Raw genomic sequence first — 27,332 nt, 5'->3', positions numbered from 1 at the left:
CCTCATTCACTTCTCCAAATAAATGATACTTCACAATAATTACTAGCAATCACAGCAGTCCAAGGACTAAATGAACATGGAGATGAATGGACAATGCTCTCTCATCTCAGAGGCAATATTTCAGCTCAGAGTTGGTGGAACTGGGAGAGGCCCTGTGAATATTTAATTACCCCTACCCATACACCGATCAGTCCACAAAGCTGAAGTTTTCTGAATATTCAGGACCTTACATCACCCATGGGTATTGGACTGGGGCTCAAGAAACCTGAGTTCTACTTTGAGCTCTACCACTGGTTTGCTGCATGATGTTGGGCATATTGTTTCACTCTTCTGTTTCTGATCACCCCATCTGTAAAATGGAAGTACAGTATTTCTTCACACGACACAGTCAGCCTGTGGAACACATTGCCTGGGGATGTTGTGAAGGCCAAAACTATAACTGGGTTAAAAAAATAGGTATATCTCCTTATATTATTTATCTATCTCATAGAACTGGAAGGGACCCCAAAAAGTCATTGAGTCCAGCCCCGTGCCTTCACTAGCAGAATCAAATACTGATTTTGCCCCAGATCCCTAAGTGGCCCCCTCAAGGATTGAACTCACAACCTAGGGTTTAGCAGGCCAATGCTAGATGAGTTCATGGAGGAAGGTCCATCAATAGCTATTAGTCAATATGGTCAGGGTGCAACCTCATGTTCAGGGTGTCCCTAAGCCTCTGATTGCCAGATGCAAGGACTGGATGACAGGGGATGGATCACTTGATAACTGCCCTGTTCTGTTCATTTCCTTTGAAGCATCTGGCATTGGTCACTGTTGGAAGACAGGATACTGGACTAGATGGACCATTGAACTTCCCAGTATGGCCATTCTTGTGTTCTTATGGGATACTGATGCTTAATTCCTTTGAAAAACACTTTGAAATCTATGGATAAAAAGTGCTATAAAGAACTAAGTATTATAATTATTACTATGATTGTTCTCTATAAACAAAGACAGTTTCTGAGTGGCTGAGTTGTTGGGGATAACTCAGTTGATGTGGTGCCTCTCTGTTAAGCCATAAGTATAGGCCACTTTAAGAAAAGGAGAATGCTATCTTGGTTCATATACAAAAAAGGGAGGTGCCTCCCCTTGGGTTCAAAATAGAATAATAGATCTGGAAGGGACCTTGAGAAATCATCTAATCCAGTCCCCTGAACTCACGGCAGGACATTTTATGGAGAACAAAAATAACATTTACACACACAAGAAAGAAAAAAGAACTCTCTCTCTCTCCTTCCTGGTAAAAATGATTATATCTGGGTCCTGATAGAATTGTTTGAGAATTTAGGGAAGCTTGTGATTATTTTTCTGTACTCTCTCCAACTAAAATGTTGTGTTCTTCACAAGTAGTCCTTTTTCCCATTGGTGTGAATCCCGAGAGTGCATTAAATAATACACTTCTAGTTGTAAAACAGATGGGAAAGTGTTTAAAAAGGTGCCAGGTTTATTTATGGAAGCATGAAATTGAATTTAATAGGTGAATTTTTGCCAGTATGAAATGTGAACTCTCAAAACAGGAAGTGGATTTTATTGCTTATTTATTTTATCACCGGATCAGCTGCCCAGAACTGTAGAATCCTTCCTCTCAGGAATTATTTACTTTCCAGTTCTGAACCAGAACATCGTGACCATCGGTTGCTACATCTTCTGGCTGCCAGATTCTCAACTACAAACATATGCTGTGCTGTCTATCTCAGATGATCTTCTGCAGATTTATATGGAGAACATTTTACCTTTAGATTTATTTCTTAATTTATAACAATGTGAATTGATTTGGTTGAGCCAAGGGAAAGAACTTCCTTTTGGCTCCTGAGAGCTATTTAATTAGTAATAGGTTGTTTCTTTGAAGGTATTAAAGAGTGTATTCACTCTGCTGTAGGTGCAGTTCAGCTATGCAAAGGTGGGCAGGGCTTGGGATGGTAGCACAGGAGGAGCATATCCTCTGTGTGATGCAGAGCCCCCTTCATGGGGACTTACTTTGTAGCAGTGCTCAGGTGTAGTTGGGTATAGGCTGTCAGCAGGCGGGTTTAGATTATACACCAATACATGAGTTCCTTAACCCTTTCCCTGTAAATCTGCCCAAGGAACAGTCCTCTTACTTGGGCTGAGAAGTCCTAAGTGTCAAACTGGAGGCTAGATAACATGGTGAAGAGTACATTAGAGATCAATAGAAATATTTCTGGAAGTGGCATCAACTTGTCTTGTAGATTTACAAGCACAATTCAGAAGCTGCAATGAAATATGGTCTCAAATGCTCCCATATGGACATTGAACTACCAGATCTGCAAGCCTTAATACCTCTCACCTTACAAAGATCCTTTAGTTAACAATACTCATAATGCCCTGTGAGGCAGGTAAACATCATTACTACTCTCTTACACCTGGGGAAACTGAGGATCTGAAAAGTGAAGTGACTTTCCCAAGATCACACAACCAGTTAGCATTAGGACAAAGTTTAGAACCAGATCGCTGAGCTCCAAATTTAATTTCTCATTCAATAGACCACAATGCCCTCTACGCAAGTCATTTTTGCAACTTTCAAAGTTGCACATGCAGAAGTGCAATGTGCACACATGTTCAATTTGGGGTTGGCATGTGCAAAGATATATTTACTCTCAAAGCCCTGACTTATGCACCATCATTAAATGTTTTCAGCATGAAACTCCTGCATGTACAGTTTTGCATGTAAACTCTTAAAAATCTGAGCTTTTGGTCTCTCTCTCATGTGACCAACTATGGATTGAAGACAGTATATGGCACTAAGGCCCTGATTCATGCCTATTGCAGTCAGTGAAAAGTTTCCCAGTGACTGTAATGGGCTTTGGAAGAGGCATTAATTTTCTATGAAAAGCACATGAGACTGTTGTTAGCTTGCTGCTATTACACTTTCCAATGCTGACTACTATCTGTAGACTTATAATCACACCACACCTTATTGTGACTGTCCTTAGTACATACATCTTTACAGTACTCTGAATGCTTGCAATCCAAACAGGGCATTATTTTTTGAGGGCTTGGGATGTACAATATGTAGAAAACATTTTTGATACAAAATGTTTTATGTAAATATGTAGCTTCATGTACAATTGCAAAAATGTGTCTATAACCATTTTTAAAAACTCAGGCTAAAATTGACAGTTCTCAACATTTGTTACATCTTAATAATTACAGCAAATGTTTTCAGACCTCGGATGAAATTACCATAAAATTAATCAAATTCATCAATGTATCACAAGCACAACTTCTGACATGTCGTCTCAGAATCAATTAGATGTTTTTGGACTTTTGTTTCTTGGCGACAGATTGTTCAGTATCTAGTGGATACTGCAGCACATACAGTATCTAGTGGATCTGGTAATTCTTTCAAATATGAGGGTAAGATTCTTTTAGTTCTGGCCAAAATTCCTATGCAGTTTTGTATAATGGGTTTGAAAGCTCTTAGGATTTTCTTTAAATGCACTTCAACTCACTCCCGAGTCCTGCTTTATGTTTCATATTGCTTTGAACTTATTACCTATCAACAATGTCTTGGACCTTCAGTTTGGGAGCATTTAGAGCTAATGATTAAATGTATAATAAAACAACACTTTGATGTTGCCAGAAGCAATTAATTTCCCCCATTTATACACAAAAGGTTATAAAAGTCTCTGTTATGACAAAGCAAATGGTTCTGTGAATTCAAAATATGTTAACTAAATTTTAAAGGGTTATTATTACTTGATGGAAAAAAGGTTTAGATCAAACTTTAGTCACAGTGAAAAATGCTGTGATTAATTTTGGAGCCTTAAAAATGCATATGGTAGCAAAAATATGATTATTTTGTTGCAGAAAGTCTACCTACAACTGGCTTCATTCAGAAAGAGGTATCCATAGGGAAGTGGTTAGCATATCTGGATAAATAAAGTTTTATAACTTTACAGGAGCCATTGAGAGAGACCTTATTTGCACATAAATAGACAGGCTATTGCATGTTCTCTGCACAGATGCCTGGTTGCCTGTTGGACATTACTAACAAAAGAAGAAATGTATGGTATGCTGTTACTCCTACACTATTTTAGGAAGAGCATCTCACACTTTTTTAATGAATCCATGTGCTGCAGAAAACAGACATTATTACTGTATAAATCACACTCAACTGGAGACCTGGGACTAGAAATCAGGTCCTGCATCTTCAAAAGCTCCTTTTACCTGTTAGTGGTGGTAGGTCCTCTTACCTTCACTTCATCAAAAGAGAATGTAAGAGATGGAGCTTTACAAGAGAATGAAGGAAGATGAACCAGAAAAAGAGGGGAATTTGAAGAAACACAGCTAAGTCCGTGCAACATTTTTAACACATTCGATCCTAAAAGACCCATCTTGAGGGAATTATGAATCTGAGACTTAATCTAGAAAATAAAATAGAAATAAAGTAATAATCTTATTACAGCAAACTACATGAATATTTGTATAGTGATTCTGTGAGAAGGATTAGAAGGTCTACATGTTTAGCTAACAAACCAGGGTTGGGAGAACTAGCTCAGAAAAAGCAACCCAGAAATGCCTTCAGTCAACCGTAAACTTTTCTGATTGCTCACAAAATGTGGTTAGCTTATTTTTTTTATTTTCAGGCTCTTCCGATCTCCTCCGAGCCAAAAATCAACCAACTTCTGGGTGTAGGGTGAATCAGAGCTATTTGACTAATGGAGTATGTAAAAATGGAGATGGGTGTTTTGCAAGCCTTTAGTACATTTATAGGTTCAATTTGCACAGTAGGCAATCTGTACGGAAGTCTTTCAGTGCTAGCTTCTGCTGTGAACTCCAAATTCCCAGTCCAGCAAAGCCCTTGTGCACATGCTTAAGTCCATTCCTATTCAGCAAAGCAGTAACTCTTCTGCTTAAAGTTTTAAGACTGAGTTCACAATACCGCTGGGAGGCAGGTGTTTCATCTAGGGCTGGGCAGATAACAGATTTTTCAGTACACTGGCAATTAAAAAAAAATTGTTTTGGATTTGGAGCAAACCAAAAAGTTTGGAAAAAGAAATCCCAAACAACTTTGTCTAATCTCTAATGAAACATGGTCTGAATTGAAATGAAACGTTTCATTTGTTTAAGCTTTTTTTTTTAAATTATAGGTAATTTCAAAACAAAGTCGTTTCAAACTAAGAAGCTAAAACTATTTCACTTCAAAATGGTCAAAATCAATTATTGATTTTTTTAAATTATTTTTCAGGATTCCTGGTGTCAGCTCCCAACTCTTCCCTCCTGCAGCCTGTGAACCTCTCTCTCCAAATTCCATATAAGTTGTTACATTTTTCTTTTAATAGTTTCTTTTTTTGTTGTGTCTTTTGTGCCACCATTTGCTGATTTGCTGTGGCCACAGGTTACTAGTATGTAGCTCACTATATAGACATAGACTTTACCACCAGCCCGATGCAGGCCTCATATTCCTTCAGTTATGCTGGTCTTCAGACCAATCTCCCACTTCTTGTTTATGCAACCACTGTTGGTGGGAACTTGCTTCCACTCGGTTGTTGTCTTCATTCTGTTGGTTGGTATCTTATTAGAGCTCTGCACTCCTCACATACCCTGTTTCTTCTGGCTGCCATTCATCAGGCCAAATGGTGGCTGAGGATCTTTCTAAGTCCTCCTTGTCCTGGCCTTGGCTCGGTCTGTTCAGAAGTACCAGCTGTCTGCTGCTATGTATGTGGCGTATGCAATCTGGTCAAGCCAAGCCACAGTGTTTTAACAATGTTCAAGGCACAAAGGCCTCCCGGAAGTTAACTCATTTTGCAGTCCTCAACAATATGTGTCATGGTTTGTGGCTGCCCACACTGACATAGTGGACTGTAGTCACTATGTAGTCTCAGTCCACTATGTCTGCCACTAATCCTCAATTGTGTTCAGTGTAATCTCCACTGCTGCCCTGAGTCTGTGGCCACCTCATATGTCCTGTGTCCCACTGCAGCCTCGGTTTGTTCCTTTTGTTCACATTGCAAAGCCTCAGGACCCTATCGTCAGGGTGAATGAAGACTGTCTTTATTTCCTGTTTACACAGATTGTTACCTCTTTGCTATATGTCTCATAATGGCCACACTGAATAATGGCTCTAAATGTTCCCAACTAACACCATATCTTTTGTCATTGATTTTTGTGACTATTTGATTGTTCACCTCAGACCTGCCCATCAGTGCATAGTGGCCTCAGGTCCTTGACCCCTTTGTTGTAGCAGGCTGCCTGATCAGCCTGGTGTTCTCTTCGCTGCTTCTGTGTCCTGTCTCTTCTCGGCTGGGCTCCAGCCTGGCAAATCTGTCACAGGGTGTATTTACACATCTCGCAGCAGTGAGCCTCCTACCTGGCTTGGCAGGTTTGGGCTAGCAGAGAAGGCTGAGAAGCTCTGAATCGTGGACCCCTGCCTTCCACTCAGTGTAAGCAGAGCTCGGACGAAGTGGAGAATCCACTTGTGCTAGTGCTCTGAAAATAGCTGTGTGGCTTGAGCTAGAGCTCAAGCTCTGAACCTTGGGTGTGGGTGGGCTTCAGAGCTTAAGCTCTAGCCTGAACCACAACTTCAAAGCACTGTCACCATCCCTGTTAGCCCAGGTCAGTCAAGCTGGGCTGGGAGGCTTGTTTCTGTGGGTTGTATAGACATAGCCCTAGATGAAATCGGGCCCAGATCTCCTTTCCCAGTCAGATGTACCCTTGTTTGGTGTAAGATGGGAGGTGGGGCTGCCCCTGGAAGTTGTAAATGGGAGAGACCCCAAAGACAAGAGAGAGTTCAGGAACCAGTCTAGAGAAGGAGAGATCTCAGAAGAAGAGCAGAGCTGGGTCGACAGCTTCAGGGAGGGGATAGTCCTGAGGTAAGAATTTCCTAGTGAGCAGTTTCACTAATTGTTTCCTTATTTGTCCACCTCTCAAAGTAATGTTGATAATGTGCATTATTTCTCTGGAATTTAAGGAATTTCCTGCTATACCGTGCAATGAACTTGAAGGTACAGTAACTGAGAATGTGGATGTGTAACAGCGATCAATAACCCAATTATCCCGCTACATTAAATTTAAAACCATGCAATGATGTTTCAGTACTTGTGGGTTTTAGATGTTTCTGCATCTTATGAGACAAGGGCAAGAGGGCTGGGGCTAAAAGCACTAAATCTTTAATTAAAGAACTCCTAGTGATGCCTACCAAGTTTATAAATAACAAAGCATTTATCAAAGCCTTTTTATGAAAGCTTTTATCTCTTCTTACTCTCATCAGGCTGTATTAGCTGTTGACAGTGTTTGATTTATGCTTCAGATTTTTTCATGACCAAATACCGAAGAAGCTATTATCACTAGACTCTTATACAATTTAAATCTTGGGTCTTTTTGCTGCTTCAGCAATATTTTAAACCTTTTGCCAGTAATATTGAATGAGTACAAGAGATGAGGGTTGCCTACTGGAGCTGCTTACAAGTTTAAAAAAAAAATGTTGGAGGAGAGAGGGTCCTGAAAAGGGATAGTGGTTACAAGCCCTTCCTCCCCCGCCCCACCTTACAATACAATTACAAAAGTTGCAAATTCTGAGTTCTTGGTTGCTCTACCCTGACTCTATTTGTTAACTGTTACTCAAATATCTGTGGCCAGATTTCTTGAAATATGAATCACCTTGAAATATGAATCAAGACGATAATGGTCTTGATTCTCCACTTCGTCCGAGCTCTGCTTACACTGAGTGGAAGGCAGGGGACCATGATTCAGAGCTTCTCAGCCTTATTGCAAACAGGGCTGCACAGGGGTAGCCCTTATGTCACTGGTGTAAGGTCTTTCACTTACATCAATGAAGGACTGGGGGTAGTGGAGATCTGCTCTGCCATGCACCCTCCCTCCCTGTGTTTTTTTTTACCCATGTTACAACCCCTCCTTCTTACACTGGGAGTAGGGAAGCAGCTGGTGAAGGAACTGTCTCCAATAGCTTTCTACCAGCAGATAGTTTCTCTATGCAGACAGAATTCTCCACCAGCTCTTGCCAAACAGTTAAGGCCTGCTTTGTGCTGCTTATGCCATGCAAAATGGCCGTAAGTGACTGGAGAATCAGGCCCAATATATGTGGCCATAGAGGGGACTGCCACTGCAAACACTCCTGTAACAATATCACCAGTGCCCTACCTGTGAGGGGATACAGTAGTTAAACCTGTTGCTGTCATTGTTTCAGTGACATTGCTGATGTTTTAACACTTCAGAGACGCACCTTGTTGCCTCTTGAAACTCTGGGAACCGAAAAGAAAGTTGCTTGTCTTGTAATAACTATTTTCCCCTGTCCCTAAGTCCCCAGCTTTAATGGGAACATCCAGATGATGATCCCTGAAACTTTTAATTACCTTTATTTTTGCTCATTGCTATAGCTTTTTTTTAATTAATTAATTTTATTTTTTTACTGGATTTCTCTGGAAGAACAAAAATAATATAAATACCTTCTCATCAATACAACATTCTTTCTCGCCTGCTAACAACAACCCATTTATTTTTTTTGAAGAAGACAATGTAACTTCAAACTTCTCCAGTCTGAACAACAAAAAATACAACTGAAAATTAGACTTATTTAGCCAGCTGTAGCAGATTAAGAGTACATTTTGCTGTACCTTTACATGATTTCTCAACTCTGTCCAAGTCCTCTCCAATGTGAATCTTCATGTTGTTGATCATGTAAGTTAAGATTTAGCTTAGTTTATAAAATAGACCAAGTGGAACTGACCCTTTCATTCGGCTCTGATTATATCTGGCAGAGAAAGAAGATTTTATTTTACTGAAGTCTGTGAATTCAGTATTTTTTCAAATGTAGCCAAGGCAATAACAAACCAGCTGAGACATCAGACTAAACTCCCTGAATCCATATTTTTTTTCTGAAAGAGTAAGCATTATAGCTGATGCTTCTTTACTATACCATGCTAAACTCCCAGTAACCTCTGAGGGAGTAAAATATCTTTTTTTTCAATTATAGATTCAAAAATATCTGTCTTGGATAGACATGAAGAAATACCAATGAACAACACAGAGGAGAATATGTAGAGACTCATTAACGAATTCTTTCCATGACTTTTTGGGGTCAAAACCAAAAAGAATTAATCAGAATAAAGAGCAAAGGGAATATGTAAAGAGATTTTTTTTTTGCGGTATTTTCCTTTAACAGTTTTCAGTTTGAATTTGTTTTTCACTTTCTTTTTTGTTTTTATTTTTCTCTCCAGTCACTGCACTTCATCGGAGGATTTAGAAATAAGAACTAGTATATGAACTATTAGAACTACTCATAGCAAATCATTGAGCCAATTAAATTATTATTTATTATTTGTATTTCAGTAGCCCTTTGTAGCCTGACCCAAAGTTGGGTATATGTAACTGTAACTTGAGGATTAACAGGTTCTTGTCCCAAGATCAGGCCCAGTAATTATCATATAACTTGGGAACGTGGATGTGCACAGGTGCAACACTCACACCATAGGAACTCTTTATTAATAAATTATATATTTGTAAATATATATAATTTAGCAAAGTTATACACACACTTACACTGAACAAAGCAGATAGAGATAATACAGAAACTACATTTGGACGATCATACTTACGCCCTGGAATGTTAACCATTATCTTTCTCATCACTGTCATTGTTCTCATCTTCCCCGGTGGCCATCATTCTGGCCTCTCCCAAGGTCTACAGCTCTCCAGCCTAACTGCTGCCCCTGGGATGTTATTTTTATAGTAGGTTATGCTGACGCTGCCATGTCCAATGCATATTCAGTAGAGGTCCTTATTTGTATTTCCTCCCCTTAAGGTGTCCGTTTTCTATAGGTTAGTGTGCGTGCGTGCGTGCGTGTGTGTATATGATGTTACCCTATTAGCATACACGTCAATTTGCTGTCATGGCACCTTTGTGGTCAGAGGTTCTGTTCGGAACCTTTCGGATGCTGATGTCAGCAATGTTCTGTGTGTGGCTGATGTCAGTATTCTGGACAAAATTCCCCCTCTGGCATGCTACTTGAAATTACCCAGAGGCAAGGTGCAGAGGGAGAAGAGAAGGGACCAAGGGTGGAATCCCATGCATCCCCCCCCATAAAGATGTGAGCGGGCAGAAGAGTTGGCTCTTCCAAATGACATGCTGCAAGAACAATTAGACTGGTCGGAGAACAGGAGAGGGTTGAGTCACAGACGTCAATGAAGGAGAAGATATGAAGAAAAGCATGGTTGATGGTGTTGAAGGCAGCTGACAGGGGTTAGGGTGGAGTACTGGTTCTGAGCTGTAGCCAGGAAGAGGTCATTAAAAACTCTGAGATCTGTTTCAGTGGAGTGCAAGGGGTGGAAGCTGGGATAGATCTAGTAAGAAACAGGAGGAAAGCAACTCCACATAGTGTTTATAGATAATGTGGACAATGAGTTTAAAGATGGCAGGGAGGTCTCCACAATAGAGGGTGGCTGTCGAGGCATGTCATATGAAGAAATACAAGTTTCTGAGAGCCAGAAGTTCCAGGGATGGCTGTAATCCTTCTAGAAATAGTGTGGGCTTTCCAAAGACAGCAAAAGAGTGGATGCGTTTTTGGTTTGGGTTTTGGTTTTTTTGCAGTTGGATAGGCATGCATATGAAAAATAGCGACATTAGTGCTATGCAAACCTTTCTTTCTCCATAACAAGGGAAGGATACGTTTGAAAAAGGAAAGAGTAGTGGCTGCCTGGAACAGCTGGAGCATTTCTGAAATGCAGTTCCCTTCTTTGCCACCCTTTTTATGTTTCAGTCAGGGGTGGATTAACTCTCCTGTGGGCCTGGGGCTATTAGATTTTGTGGGGTCCCTGTATACAAGTCTTTTTCCTAATTTAAAACAAAATGATCACAATGATGGCATCGAGGCTATTAACACTACACTAAACTTGCCTTTTCATTAACATAAAGCCGTTCTGTGGTTACATTTCAGTCTTAAAACATGTAGAATACAGTTACGTTAATTCAAAAAAGCCTACTTCTTACCTTAGAACAGCTGTTGTATTAGTTTGTTTCTGGGAGGGAGTTTGGGTGCAGGAGACGGTGAGGGGTGCAGGCTCTGGGAGGGAGTTTGGGTGCAGGAGAGGGTGAGGGGTGCAGGCTCTGGGAGGGAGTTTGGGTGCAGGAGGGGATTCTGACCTGGGGCAGGGGACTGGGGTGCAGGAGGGGGTGCAAGGTGTAGGCTCTGTCTGGGAGGCGCTTAACACAGGTGGCTCCTGGCCAATGGTGCAGCAGGGCTCAGGCAGGCTGCCTGCCTGCATGCTGTAGCCTGAAAGTGGTCAGCTGCTGGCACGTCTCTGCACACCCCTGGTGGGAGGGTGACTGTGTGTCTCCGTGTGCTGCCCGGGCCCACAAGTGCCACCCTCACAGATCCCATTGGCTGGTTCTGGAGGCAGGGGCAGTGTGCGGAGCCACCTCTCCCTCCCCCAGGGGCCGCAGATATGTGCTAGTAGCCAGCCGCTTCCAGGAGCGGCATGGTGCCACAGCATGCGGCAGCCTGCCTGAGCCCTGCTGCGCCGTTGGACTTCTAGCGGCACGGAAATTGCGATCAACTGGCAGAGACTCCAGGATCAACCAGTCAATTGCAATCAATGGGTTGGTGAACTGTATATAATTATGGATTTATTTTTGTGGGGGCCCCCCCCTTAGCCTGAGGCCCAGGGGTGCAGCCCCTAAATCCCCTGTGTTAATCTGGTCCTGGTTTTGGTGGGAAAAGAGTATATTGCTTTAATATTTTTAATGGACAAAATCTACACAAAGCCCTGCTCGTGGGAGTATGAGAGCAATGGGGAATTAAGAGATCTGTCTGAATGCCAATTTGTGATGTTAAAACCTAATACACGCTTATCTATGGCATGATACAATATTGTGTCTTACCTTGGGTTCTCTTTATATACCACCCTCCCTTCAAATAAATCTTTTAGAGGAAAATACACAGAACATTGACATTGTTACATGATTTTGTTTTATAGTGTTATGGCAGGAGCTGGAAGGTTGCACTGTTACACATAATCCTCCAAGTTCTTTCTGTTTGCATGTGAGCAAATGTTCAGACTACGGAAGACATGCTGTGTTGTTAGCTTCAGGTTACACAAGGTTCTGCTTAAAGGCAACTTCTGAAGAGGGAATTGTGCGAGCAGCAAAAATTTTGTTCTCTGCATTGGTCTCTGATTACCGTCCATTCTTGAGGCAGATTTGTTCCCTGGGAACTAGGCATTGGCCTGGGGCTGAGATTCCTAAAAGAGAGGATTGCCTGCATGCTGATTGACCACCTCTGCTCAAGAACTGGTGTACACTTGTAAATAAAACAAGTTACACTTTGTAAATACCCAGGTTCTGTTACTGATTTCTCATCATCTGGGAAGCTGATCTGTAAGGCCCTGTACATCTGCTACCACTTGACAGAATGCAACAACATACGTTTTGTCTCTAAATACTATTATTTATGTACATAAAGAACATTGCATAGAAAACTTATCTGTTGATTTAAGAAATAACTAGAGGTAGAATTCAAATAATTTCTCCCGTGAGTTTGCTGAATTAGAAACTGAGCTTCAATTCAGCCTGTTAATATTCTTTTATTATTCACCGTTTAGGTATATTTGTGCTGAGAAAGCTTTATTCATATAAATGTTTCAGAAAAGCAAATTTCAGGCCAGTAGCTGAGATTCATTTATTCAAGAATTTTTTGTACATTTGCTCTTTAGGTAATAAAGTTTACAGTCAGAATTGAAGATTAAAATAATCACAGAAAAATGGGGGTAAAATATGGTAACATCTTATGTAATGGTATCTTACATGCAGCTGTTTTGGATTACTTTACTACTTCATTGATGTGCCCAGAAGTCTTTTCTTGCAGTTTAGACAGGTGGGGGCTTTTAAACATTCACAGTATAGCAAATTGCAGATGAATTGGTCCATAAGGGTAGTTTAAAAACATGCCTCACAAGGTATATTGCTGAAATTATAGCGTGAAAAAAACCCACTGATGCTGGAGGAAACCTTGACCTAATGGAATGAGCATTTAAACTACTGTAACAGTAGTCCCATTATGAAGTCAAAACCTTAATACATTTCACCCCTCCAGCCCCTTTTCAGTGAGGTACTATCTTAGGCAAACCAGGCAATGCTAAGAAATGTTGATGTTTATTTGACCACTTAAGATGTTTCTTCAAACAGTAATTCAGATCTTGTCTTCACTGCTGAAGAATGTAGTTTTTTGTATTTCAGTAACTAACGTGTAAGAGCAATCTTGAGGCAAAACACAGTGAAGGCACTCTAGTTTTACTGCATTGTAAACTAGACAAGGTGAGCACCATACCCTCACCTGGGGTTGAGCTCACCTCATTTACCTTGAGGTAAAACTAGAACTGCCTTGTCATCACTGTGTTTTTCCCTCAGGATGATTCATGTATGTCAGTTATCCTGAGGTAAAATATACACTTTTTTTTTTTTTAAGCAGTGAAGATTAGGCTTTTGAAGAAGCAGTGACTTCACATGCCTCTAACCTTTATGTACTGCTGGCTTGCCCATTCAAATGCTATAGCATCACATTTATAATTTTCTATACTTAGGCTAAGAGATCTAGAGTGATTGACCATTGTCTTTGACACTTTATCATCCAATTAAGTCAGGCTACCATTTGTGGATTTTCCCTGATATGGTTGTGTGAAAACAGTGTACTATGTTGATTGTAAATATCAAATAGGCATGGACACATAATATATTAACTTTGTTTTTTCATTACAGCTTCTTTGTTAGAAACCTTTTTTCAAAAACTGGTTGAAATTTTTAGTTTAAGGCAAAATTTTATTTAGTTTTATTAAATTATTGACATCTGTATCATCATTATTAATATAACAAAAGCTGGATGTTTGGTAAATAAAATATGTCACTGCAATGATCAATGATTCATAATGGTTTTGATTTAAAAGTTTGATTTTTTTTTTTAAATAATAAAATGTGCCCTGTTTGAATTCTTTCACAGTGAAAAAACAACCTCAACATTTTTCACAGCACTTGTTTTGGATTTTTCAACCAGGTGGTCTTTTCACTGATGTACAGGGCAAACAAATTAAAATAATAATTTTTTTGCTGCACTGCACTATTTTATTAAAGTTGCTTTAATATTTCTTATAGGTCTTGGATTGAGCTTCTAAGTACCAGGCATATATAGCACTGGTAGCAGAAATGCAAGTTTCCTTGTTCCCTGTCAAAATGTCTCAATGCAGATATGCCAGTGCCGTCTCTAAGGGCTAGCAGGTAATGCAGTCCCTATACCCATTACATCCTTAAACTTTTTCATTATTTATGACCCCATTCCAACAAAACACATAAATATGTTGACGCTTGTGGGACTACTATTTATTATTTGTATTACAATATCATCTAGAGACCCCAACTAAGATCAGGCCCTCACTGTGCTAGGTATTATGCAAACACATTGGGGCAGGAGCTGTCTCTCTCTAAGAATTTACAATCTAAATTGATAAGACAGAAAAAGGGTGTGAAAAAGGAAGTATTATACACATTTTACAGGTGAGGACAGAGGCACAGGAAGGTTAAGTCATCTTTCTAGAGCTATACAGGAATTGCTGTAGCAGAGCCTGGAAATAAACCCAGTCCAATGTGTTACCAACAAGGCCATCCTCCCTATTAAATACTATGTACTAGCTGTCAGTAAAATATAATGTTTGCTTTTCTACCTGTTCATCTGCTAGCCAAGTGAGTTTGAGCTATTCATAAGATTATTATATTCCATTGTTTTTTTTTTCACATACAGAAAAAGTCTCCCAGGTTTACTATGAGACTCCTACCTTCAGACCTACCTAGAATTTGTAATATAAAAAATAAGGTTTCTGGACGAGACTGAAGCCTGATGTACACTAGAAAATTAGATTAGCATAACTACGTCACTCAGGGGTGTGAAAAATGCACACCCCTGAGCAGCATAGTTAAGCCGACCTATGTCTCCATGGAGACTGCACTAGAGTGATGGAATTCTTCCATTGACCTAGCTATGGCTTCTCAAGGCGGTACATTGCCTAAGCCACTGGGAGAATTCTGAAGTGCTACAGTGGTGCTGCTCTGCCATTGGAGTGTTTTAAGGGTAGACAAGCCCAGAGACAAGCTTTTGAGTTATACAGAGCTTTTCTTCAGGTCTGGGAAAGGTAATCAGAGTGTCACAGATGAATACAAGGTAGAACAGATTGTTAAGCATAGGCATTGACACGTTGCAAGGGACCATTTAGTAAACGGTCCACTTCATTTTGAATGATCCCTTGCAAAATGTGTTGATTTAATAAAAATATTACCTTACCCATTTTCTTTCTCATATCCTGAGCTCCACATGGCTACAACAACACTGCAAATAATAAAAAAGATTTCAGGTATATGCACATACAATGTCTTTCTACTGCTTTAAATATTTGTACTGATTCTATTGGTATTCCCCATAATATGTGTGGGAAATATTTTTCAAACCTGTATACTTTCAAACTGGTAGAAGCATTTCAAGTGTGACTAATGTACTGTACACCCAACTACTTGTGCCTGCATCTGTCATATCAACCACTTAAAATATCTATGGTTTGTTTGAACCTTGGTGAGAGTGGTTAGTGCAAAATAAAAGCAATATTGCAGTGAATATCTCCCAGCATGGAGTAAGGATATTTCAGATCTTATCTGTTGGTTGATGTTGCTGTTTAGGAAAACTTTTTTTTTCCCCAAGATTCATGGCTGCTGTTGACCACCACTGAAAAATACTGTTCCTAAGTGTTCTGAAACTGTACTCGGCAGAGTGATGCATGAGTTAAAACACCCTGACAAGAGCAGGGTCATGTTCACATTACCACAGATATGTGAAGTAGTGGTTTTAGGGCTGGTTACATGCCCATCACAGTGCATCTGGAAACCTTCCAGATTTCTGCCAGCTTTGCCAAACTAAATAGTAGCAGTGGGAAACACACTGAACCCACGTCTGAGAAGTTTTGTAAGAGGGGGTTTAGATGACCTATTGCGGCATTTGTAGTACAGTTAAGTGGCTGACTTACCTTTAAGTCTGAGTACAGGATTCATGTTTGTGGTGATCTACAGTATTCTGGTCAGTATAGGGCAGTGGTTTCACTCACTTACCATACTGTACTGAACTTGATGCTCAATGAATTCTTGCATGATAAACGTTGGAAATACATTAAGATGTGCTGACACTTTTCACTAGCGATTCCTGATTCAAAAGCAGGGGGAAAATCAAGCTCAGCAGGAGGTTGCAATATGTTACAGCTCCATGCTCTCTCCGTTTGTGTCTTCTGAAGAAAGTGCTGCAATTACACAGTTAGTTGTTTTGTTAGTTTGCGAGTTGTCTACAAACTCCAGAACCAAAGGGTTGGATGAAAGTGAAGAATATGTAATTAGCAACATTGATCTATATTTCTTAAATGCAGAAATGTTAAATCAGGCCCTGGTTTACCATTGTGTGATGCCAGTTTTATGCTGATGAAGGTCCACTGACCTAAATTCATTAGAGCCAAACCAGTGAAAAACTGGAGTGTCACAGACCTGATAACCTCCGTCTTCCAATATCTGCTTCTATCATGTCTTCTTTCTCCACAACATCTAAGTTAAGAACTACCTCTTGGGAACCAACTATCTTTTAGATATAAAAAGGCATGAGGAAAAATACTAATGTAACAGTGATAGCTACATTGAGATCATCAGAAACAGTTCATGCATAAAGATATTAGTAGATTCTCATTTACATTAAGGCCACTTTTACACCACTCTGGCAGTGCAAAGGGGCCTTAATATCAATGGAAATTACATTTGTACCTACTTTGAGGTCCCTTTACACTTCCTGAGTGGAGGCCTTAGTGTAAATGAGAATCAAGCCCTAGTGTGTCTCATGTCAATTTTTGGTTCTTTGGACCATGGAGATATATATTTTTTGTCTTCTCTGTAGAGTATGAGAAGATTGTTCTCAGTCTGATTTTCTGTCATTGGAAGAGGATTTTTTTAATGCAAGGCCTTTTTGATGTATAGGTGCATCTTTTACTGAGAACCAGCGATGGCCATCTGTGGGAAAATGTTGTTTTCAAAGTGTATAGTCACCAGTCGCACTATATTCCAAGCATGGCTGTTCTGTTGGCAGCATGGGTATAGGCCAAAGAAGCTTTCTAAGTACAGCCATCTTCTGATTTTATAATTTAAATGTACCAATAATTTAAAATGTACCAAATTATATCTTTGCTTGTCTTAGGCAGACACAGCAGATGAGGATGGCTTGCAAGGCAATGTGGACAGCTAAATTTATGAAGACCACTCTCTCACTGTAGAACATCTGGTTGAGGATTCTGCCAAAAATACATTGTTGGCTGGCTAGCTAGTAATTACAAGCAAACATGCTGTACCTGTACATCAAATATGAACCAGCTGTATGTGCACCGCTGCTGATTCATCTGCTGAACATACCAGAGGCCAATTGTTTGACTTACAGTGAGATGGAGTGATTGGTGATCTGGAGAAATGAGTGCACTAAAATGCTGCCATTCAGCTGTACCTTCTACTAAGGGTCTATCGATTGGGAAAACACACACACTCTGTTGTGCTATTACTTACTTATAATGATTTTGAAAGAGTGAAGAATCAGACCACAGAAATGTGTAAGACACATTTAGCACAGTTAACTGTAATCAGAAATCAGCTTTTCTAAGGCTCATGGAAAGCATGGGTCTATGGGGGTAGTGCTTACAACAACAACAATTTTAATAATCACCACTGCAATTGTTGCTGTTGGCCAGTACTGTTCCAACTTGGTCTGAGTTTTTCAGGGCTGCAATGTAAATCCTGTGGGTATCTTTATCTCTGCAGGACAATGGGCTCACCGAGCTCTCATCAGAGCAGAGGACAGAGTTGCAGTGTTGCAGGGTTCTCAAGCTGAAATCCTCAAAAGAGCTCTGATCCTGTTGGGCTTTTGAGCCATGCAGGAACAGAGCTTCAAGACAAAAGTATTTTTCCCATCCTCTCTGTACTCGATCAGTTCATCAGTTTCTGCTCAGACTTTCCAAACTAATAAAATAAATACATTGTCCAGCAGAGACCAAATATGGCAAATTTCAGCCTCGAAGATGAGAACTGCTAGTGGCTGAAAATAAAGGATTAGAATGAAATGAAAAGTGTTATTCAGCCTTAACTACTGTGGTCCCTGTTGCTATAATGCAGGGAATAGATACACCATATAGATAGCTTTGCCCATCTTAAGGGAAGCAGCCTAGCATTCTATCTAGCTCTGCTAGTGCTAACCTTGACTGATTACTCTAACAGCCAGAGTTTTTACTACCTATATGTAATATCTTTATAATGGGACCCCCATTGATTTCAAAGGATTTTGGATTAAGTCCTATATGTCTTAATCTATAAAGCCTTCGCTGCTTCCCTTGGGAGATGATAGTTCAATCAAACAGATCTCATTGTCAGAAAATGTCTTTTCTTTTCCCAAATGTTTCTCTTAAAATTTCCTCTCTTAAGTTTGTCTTTTTACTCCCTTTCTATTCCCCTAAATAATTCTTCCCCATGTAGACGTCTTTGCCCTTGGAATGCACCATGTCCCCTCCTTAGCCACTACTTCCCTGAGCTATATGTGTTTAAGTTTATTAATCTTTTTAGGTACCCTTTCTCCCCCTTGATTTTCAGATTGTGCCTCTCCACACTACCAGGTTTCAGCCAGAGTTGGAACTAGAGTTGTTGAAATACCATGAGTATTTATGGTCTGTCTGGATGTTCCTGAAATACTGTGAGAAAGCCCATTCTTGTGAGATTTCCAGCCCTGCATTTCTGAGTCCTGAGATTCATCTAAGATTTGGCTAAGTATCCAAACTTTTTAGTGATGTTTAGCCAGTCTTTTGAGGTTCACTCATCACCATTAGAAACATATACCTCATGTAGTACATGTATCACCCTAGCGCTGCACCCTCCACTTGATCCTCATCATATGCTGCCTCCAATTCAAGGCCATGTTCCTAATCTCCAAAGTCTTTAATGAGATAGGATCAGGATAACACATTGCTTGTGACCCTCAAGACCTCCATACTTTCCAAAGAGAAATAGAAACTGGATCTGTCCAGACTATGGGGAGTTGGAGACAGGGTGTTTTTGATGCTGGTCCCTAAGCTCCTAGGCTGTAGAACAGCCTTCCTGGAGGAACTTGGAAAGTAATCTGTTCCTTCAGGGCCCACTGCAAAACTCAGTTTCCACAAAAGCAGACCCACAATAACAGAAGCTATGGAGATAATGAAATTATGCCCCCCCCCACCTCACCTCTACACACAAGCAACTGAATCTCAGAAACATGAAAGCTGAGGCCACATTTAAATCTGATGCTCTCTTACTATCTAATTGCCTTGGTACTATAGCGATTGGCACTCTCCAAATACCAAACAGTCCGACAGTTAATAATGCATAAGGCACTTGTCTTGTCAAGTAGGTTCTTGGAGGCAAAACTATACCATGGAAGATAGAATTGTACATTTCTACCATGATCAACTGCTTCAGGAAAAGATTTTTCAAAACCAAACGGCAGACCCATGTGCCATCATCACTGTGCCAGCCCCCTGCTGTGATCTCTGTTGGCTCTTTTCCACTCAGCTGTTATCAGCATTCTTTGACAAATAGGCACAGTTAGCAGCCTAAATGTCTTATGCTGTCCTGCTTATTCTTGGCAGCTTTTCTCCATGCTGAAGAGACACAGGAAATTTTAACATATCAAGTATCTTTTTGCATCTTATTCTAGTGCAGTGCATTGTAATTACTTCAGTTTCTAAAGTTGATTCTGAAGGATAATATTCATATTCCTGGCCTGTGCGTACGGGTGATATGTTCCCTCAGACACTGCTTTTCAGTAAGATAGATTGTATTCTACAAAGCAAATGACTTGAGCAGAAATGTAAAGTCTGGGTCTAATGTGGGGCTTTGCAGGAGTTTGCAATTGTATAATATATTGTTCATATGATTGAAAAAGCATCCTAAGGATACTGAATCTTCGATGATGAAGCATGGACCTGAACAAGTTTTTGGAGGTTCACTTCAGATAAATGAACACAGGGGTTTAGATACTCGCATTATCTATCTGCTTAGTCCCCTTCAGACTTTTAAATAAGTGGACTGGGAATCTCATGTGGCCAAGATTTAAGTGAGATTTCTGGTAGGCATTGATGTTAGATTGATCAGTCTTGTTCTTCGTCTCTCATCCCCACTCCATCGCTTCACGTTCCTCCTTAGCCTCTGTCTTTTATGTAACCCTTCTGCCGGGCCGAAATGATAGCAGCACGGGCCGGGTTCAATACATAGGGGTCTCTTCCCCACAACATAATGCAAAACCAGCTCGAGCCCCCACCCAGTGACCTGGGAAAATCTTACACACACCCCTGGGCGCCTCGAGGAGGCAATACTTCCCCTCTTGCAAGCACAGAGTCTTGGTGTAGCAGAAAAGGTTTAATTACATGATAAACAACAAGCATTAAATTGGGAAAATACCTCAGCTAGAGTTCATAGGTCAAACCGTGAGCAAAGACCCACCCCAGCAAATTGGGCTGTGTCCTTCTCTCGGGGCCCTTGAGTCCAGCAACCCCCAAATCACCCACAGTCCCAAAAGTCCCACAATCCAAAAGTCTCTGTCCCGGGTCAGTGCAGCCCCAGAGTTCAAGTGTCTCTCTGCAGAGGTCCCCTCCCCAGCCTGGGTAGAAAGGGGCACCTTACGTGGTTTCGGGGCCAACTGCCCTGCCTCTTCGTGGGGTTCTGCTTCCACTAGTCATCCCCGCAAACAGCTCCGCTCCGCTCGCTCTGTGGGCTGCTCCGCTCTGCCAGCTGCTCTGGTCCACCAGCTGTCCTGCGAGCCACTCCAGCCATCCTCGCGAGCTGCTTGGCTCCACTCACCCAGTGGCTGCACAAACTGCTCCACTCCGCTCTGCCAGCTGCTCTGCAGTATTGCTTCAGGCTCCCCCACTCATTAGCACAGTACTCAGTGCTCTCAGCTCAGCAAGTCCAGCTCTTCAGTGATTTCAGCTCTTAGTGATTCCAGCTCATAGTGGGGGAGCCCCCGTGCCAGTGAGTTCAGCTCAGTAACCTGTATCTAGATTCTTAAGGGAATCAAACATTAACTCTGACATTCCACAGTGGAGAGAGGCACAGGTGGAACTGGTGCTTCTGGCTCACACAAGGAGCCTGCACCACCAAGTACAGATATCTGTCCCCAGCCTCTCTCTTTTCAATGGGTTTTGGAACCCATGTCCCCCGTCTAGCAAGCGCTATCCAGCTGACAATGAAACCTTCTATCATAAGACAGTTTTGTAGTTCCTCATTTACTTAATCGGGGTGACAACATTTTATTGCTCCTGCCCCAATAACAATGAAATTGGGGCTCCCACAGCTGTGAAAATAACCATCCCAGGCTGCTGTGCTCTCTGCTAAGTGGGGTGGGAGTGCCAATGCAAATAATTGAAATGCTAATGCGAATACTCAAAACTTCTTTCTGCACTCCCCAAAATTTACCACCAGATGTCAGGGTAGAGCTCATCCTGACTCTGCTTACATCTATTTAGGACTTCTCTGCAGCTGGGTTTTTTTAGGGGGGGACCAACCTCAAACCTTCTGATGTTCAAGCCAGAGTCTGCAACTCCCCTCCCCGAATCTGGATACACAGAATCTACTTCCTACCACTCAAACTTCATTCCTCCCAGGCAGGGCCAGCTTTAGGCCAATTCCGCCAATTCCTCCGAATCGGGCCCTTCACCTAAGAGGGCCCTGCGCCCAGTGAGAATCTCTTCCCTGGCTAGAAGCACCTTTTTAATTTTTACTCACCTGGCAGCGCTCCGGGACTTCGGCGGCGGGTCCTTTAGTGCTGCCGAAGACCTGGAGCGAGTGAAGGACCCGCCACCGAAGTGCCGCCAAAGACTCAGAGCACCGCCCGGTGAGTACAAGCCCCACGTCTTTTGTTTTGTTTTTACATTTTTTTTAATAGTCATCCCTGCTGGGGCCCTGTTGAAACTATTCAAATTGGGCCCCGCACTTCCTAAAGCTGGCCCTGCTCCCAGGCAGAACAGGAATCAACCATTTCAGTAGCAACATCCCACATTCTAGGAACTTATGCAGAGCCCTTTGTGGGCTCAGGATCCATGCCAGGGAGGTTGAAGGGACTAAACAGTGTTACTTGTTACGTTGAGCCCCTCCATTGAGGGATGGGGGTTGTCAGGACAGCTTCAGACAGGAGTCCCTTGTAATTCAGCTCCATTGGAGCTGCACGGTCAGAAAACCAGGGGAGGGGGGATCAGCACAGAGGTACAGGGCATCAGTTTGAATAGCCTGGGACTCACTCTGATCTTCCAAATGGATTCAAAGATATCTACAAGGCTGCCTGCCCCTCTCTTTATTCCATGGAGGGGAGCTCTGCACCCTGTTAGAACGATCATGGAGGAACTGCCAAAGGGATTCATCAATGGAGGCTACCTCTTAGCCTCCTCCTATGGATTTTACCTTGGCCTGTCTTTGCTGCCTGTCTATGCTAGCTTCATACCCCACTGCTGCACTGTTCTACTGTATATAACCCAGGCTAGTATTCTGGCTCAATGCCACTTGTCCATGCAACATTTTGCCACTTCTGCTTGCCTTCTACTTTACTTCTGCCACCCCCCCGTCTCTGACAGATAAAGACTGTCTGACCACTACTACAGTTTAGTTGAAGGGCTGGGACTGGATGAGGGAATATTGATTTAAACTCCCCCTGGTGGCTAGATGAGTCCAGGAACAGCCCAGCAGAACTTGAGCGGAGCAGAAGCATTAATAGGCCAGCTCCAATGGGATATTTGAAACTCACAAACTTTAAGAAGGTTCAGAATTTCCAGAAGTGAATTCCCATTGCCATAAATCATTCAATGACATAGGTTCAAGGTCTGATTTAAATGCTGTTTTTCTTCTACTTCTCAGGGGTTGCCAATGTTTCTTTACTTATAAATGAACATTTATCTGGTTTTGCATTTATATGGATCAAATCTAAAAGAGAGATTTCCTATATGTCTCTGAAATGATTATAAGAGCACACAAAGTGGAGAGAATCTCACAAACAGAAACAAAGATCGAAGCCTAGTTTGCAACCTGGTAGTCATCTATACCATTTGCAATTCATTTATCATTATTATTTGCTTTGCACTACTGCCTAAAATGCCCAGTCAGAAGTGGGGTCCATCCTGCTAAGCAGTGTGCAAGCATCTGAGAAGTCGTAGTCCCTAGCCTGATGTGCTCATACTTTGAAAGAAGATGCAACAAATGAGTGTAACAAACAACGAGGAGTCAGAGGTAATGGTAATAAGGTCATGCAATTACATAGACAAGCTATGGGTAGAACTTGCTGGTTCCAAGTTACCCCTGGTGCGTGTTGTTAGCCTGCTGCAGACATACCACATGTAAGGGGAAGATTCTTTCCTGTGTCAGAGCTCAGGGAATCAGGGGCATCAGGGAATCCATTCTGATGATACTTAGGGTTAGTCACACCACTGGAATAGGGCATTATGGACACTGTGCCAGTAGAAGACTTATGTAATGTAATAAAGTTCCTCTACACCCCTCATGCCCTTACCATGCCCATTACTCTGTAACGGGGGGTGGAGGAGATGCCCTGCAAGGCAGTGACAGATGCAGGACATTTCCACTTCAACATTTGCAACTTGGTTATGGTTCCTTATGCCACTGGAGTGGTGGAAAGAAGCTGCATCTGGGCTTGTGAACCTGGTTCATTAGATGTTTCAGAGATATTCCCCAATCTTAAAATGGGAGAAGCTGCTAGACCTGGTAATAACTATAGAACTAGAAATAACTTTTTAAGTGAGCCAAATGCAAACAATCATAGTACCCTCAGTTTTCAGAGACTTTTCACTTCTGCAACAAACTGCACTGTACCTCCAACATATAACCAACCACATTGCACGCACCAAATTCCTCTACATCCTGTTCAGACACCCAGCAACTCTGACTGCCCTTGGAATCTTTCTGTATACATACACATGTACTTGTAAAGTCTCTTATATTTGTAGCTATCTACTTCTGCTGTCCATATGAGCATCTTCCACATAACACCATAGATTAGCAATAGCAAAGCTGCTAGTGGACTTCATGGAGTCTCAGGCTCTTCTCCCTTATTGGGTTATGGGAATCTCTGCTTGAAGTAGGGTTTATTGAGGGGGTGGGGTAGGGATGTGATTTAGGTCTTGGAAGTCATTATAGTCATGGTAAAAACATTATCAAAAGGAAGTCTCGCAGAGTTTCCTAAAGATGGTCATACTCTAGATTCATCTAATCTCCCAAAGAAGTTTACTCCATAGCCAGATCCCCTTAACTGAGAATAGTTTGTCCTTTGCTTTCACACGCTTCATTCTGGGCTTTGCAATCTACATTGTCTCTGAGGAGCACAACTATCTTGGCAGTTTATAGATGGAGATGCAGTCTCAAATATAGCTGGGACCTGATTCAATAGCTTTGAAGAAACGTAGGTTACAGTTGGGAAATGGCAGAGAAGTATGAATTCTTACAGAAAACAAACCTGGAAGATAAATAAGATTGATAGGTTTGTTTTGATTCAACAGAACTGGAACTGAGCTCGAATCTAATAGGCAGCCTCATTCAAGATCATTACAAAATCTATTTACATATTGCCCAGTGTATCAGCATATAAATAGCATTTCCTTGCGCATTTCTTATCATGGCAGAATCAGTTAGGACTGAAAATGTAATGCAAATTGAAAACCAGCATTCATGTCCTACTTTCCTATTATGTATCATAAAGAAATATTAAACCTTTTTCCCATTAAATTAAAACATTTAAAACAAAAAATCCATTCTCCATTATTGACTATTAGCCATGTTGTTCTGACCAAAAACAAAAAAAATACAACCCAAAAAACACCAAAAGAAATTCTCCTAATTTCATGGATTGTTCAACACTAGTTCAATCATTCTTAACAAATTGAGCACTGGCAGTCTTTCCAATTACTTTGATCAAATGGGAGCTTCTCAAAAACATTTTTAAAATTAAATATTCCCTCTGAACACTAAAATCATTTTAGTAGCACATTCCTATATCATGAACTTTAATGAAATTAAAAACTCATATAAACACTTTACTCAAAATGGGGAGAGGGGGGGGAAAAAAAGACTTCCACACTGCTAATGGTTTCCAGTGAGGAATGAATATATTGCCCTTCATTTTTTTTTAGTAGTTAACAGGTTAATAAGCAGCTTAACGATGCATTATAGAAGCTAGTGGGAGATGTACATTTTAGGCCTAATGACTTTAGGTTCTTATTAAAATTTGCATAATTTATAGCAGAGGAAAGACCCTGTTGATCATCAATTACTGTGTAGTCATGCCTTGCTTTGTATTTGTCCAAACATTCTTCTGAATTATCCGACTGTTAAACTATTTGGTGTCAAAATGTTTCTGGATTGGTACTTAGAGGTTTTCATGCTTCGTGCTTACTTTTGGTCTGTAGTTTCTCCATACATAAATATATCATGCTATATTAAAAACAGAGCCTTTATCTGCACAAGGGGCTTGGGGAGAAACTTTCCCTTGGTCTATAGGACAAGAAAAATCATTGTTTTCCCTTTGATTTAGAGATTTGATTTATAAAGGTTTACTTTAAAAGCTTCTGTTTCAAATGTGCTAACTCAAAAAGTTTTTATGTACTGCCCAGATTTACTTACCCATTTTTAGGCTCTGATTTATAAACCATGCACTTTCTGACTCAGCAGGAATATTTGATTTAGGACAACACATTGAAGGTAACTTTAAAAAAAAAAGCCAACTATTTAGTTGAGTGCAGCCTCAATTAAGCTACAAAAAAGGGAAATTTCAAAAAAGAGATCTTTTATCCTGTTTCCTTTATCATATGGTTTAATACTGTGCACTATAGAAAATCATAGTGAAGAACACTGAAGATCATTGAGTAACATTTTCAAAAAAGCTTATTGTAGGAGTGTATGTCTCATTGAAAGTCAATAGGATTTAGACTTCTATGTCACTTCAGCACTTTTGAAAACTGTACCCTTTTTTGTAATGCTAGTAGCTACCCAAATTGATACAGTATCTTCATATCGATGGTCTGTCTGCTTCTAAGCCATCAAAATTTTACAGACTGCTTATCTGACTGGAGTTAGATACATACACTTATTTTTCATTACTGTCAGAGATGTCTGGGGTGTCCATTATAGTGACTGGCAAAAGTGGTGGCTTTGCTTATTTACATATAGTGGGACTCAAGGCTGCTTTGTGACTGAGAAATATTGTCATATGCTGATTTTCTGTGTGTGATGGGAGCTAAATAAATAATAGCCTGTTACAGAAGCTTTTACACAAAAATACTTGCTCTTCCAGCCTTTCCTGTCTACTTTTACAGCAGCCTCTCCTCATTCCTATTAGTATAAACAGCTTCCAAATATGCATCATCTGCCCCTTGCTTTAATAAAACTATTCAGGATATAACAATAGCACTTCTCAGTGATACATTGAAATTGCAACTTATGCTCTAGACTTAATTAATTCTTTTTATTTAGATGAACAAACATTTCAAACACTTTGAAGTTTGCATTTGAAATTTACTTGAACTCATTCTCCCTTCTTAACTTGCAATGATCAAAACTGAAGATAATTATAAAAGTCAGTTTCAGAGCATAAGTTCAAGCCAGTTAGAGGAAACTGTGCAAGAAAACATCTCCACCTAGTGGTATTTCTAAATGATTGTTTTAAAAGTGTAAGGGCTTGTCTCCATGGGAAAGTTATACCAGTATATAAGGTAAAATATGAATGTAAACCACTGCATTTACACTGGAATAAGAGTGTCCACATGAGGAGTTATCCCAGTATAGGAGTGCCTTTTTCCAGCTTAGATTATGTAGCTTCGAAAGCAGTTTAACTATAGCAGTATAATTATCCCAGTATAAATGGTGAAACTTTCCCATAGAGACAAGTCCTAATTCAGTGAAGAGAAAAGTTTCATATACCACAACTGTTTCTGTGATGATGAGAATTTTCCATTTACTTAGGGAACTACAGCCCAGAAGCCATGTAAATTTAAGGAATCTGATTCTTATCTCACACTAGTTTACACCTGTGTAACACAACTGACTTCATTGGAATTAATCCTGATTGTTCATACAATTGCAGCGTCTCAGGACCAAAATCTAGATTTTAATTCTCTTCTTTCAAAAGTTCTGACCTTAACTTTAAGGACATTTACATGCAGACAACACACTGGCCGTGTTTCCCCTCATATAT

At 40.7% G+C, this 27,332-nt stretch overlaps 1 long non-coding RNA gene across 3 annotated transcripts in view; it reads right to left on the bottom strand.

Annotated features, from left to right (window-relative positions):
* The window catches only part of LOC120400687, a 57,148-nt gene extending 47,228 nt beyond the window's left edge, over window positions 1-9,920 (bottom strand). For 2 of the 3 annotated variants that reach the window (XR_005595975.1, XR_005595974.1), the window contains exons 1-2: window positions 9,615-9,920; window positions 8,634-8,770 (exon numbers count right to left, since the gene is read on the bottom strand). This is a non-coding gene — a long non-coding RNA (uncharacterized LOC120400687). Of the gene's footprint in view, window positions 1-1,608; window positions 1,745-8,633; window positions 8,771-9,614 lie in introns of those variants that run through there. The other variant, XR_005595976.1, reaches the window with a different exon arrangement.
* Window positions 9,921-27,332: the final 17,412 nt, after the last annotated feature.

Source organism: Mauremys reevesii, linkage group 3, assembly GCF_016161935.1.
Source record: "Mauremys reevesii isolate NIE-2019 linkage group 3, ASM1616193v1, whole genome shotgun sequence".
Classification (NCBI taxonomy): domain Eukaryota; kingdom Metazoa; phylum Chordata; order Testudines; family Geoemydidae; genus Mauremys; species Mauremys reevesii.
The sequence above is the reverse complement of the archived record's forward strand: the minus strand, read 5'-3'. Positions and strand labels throughout refer to the sequence as shown.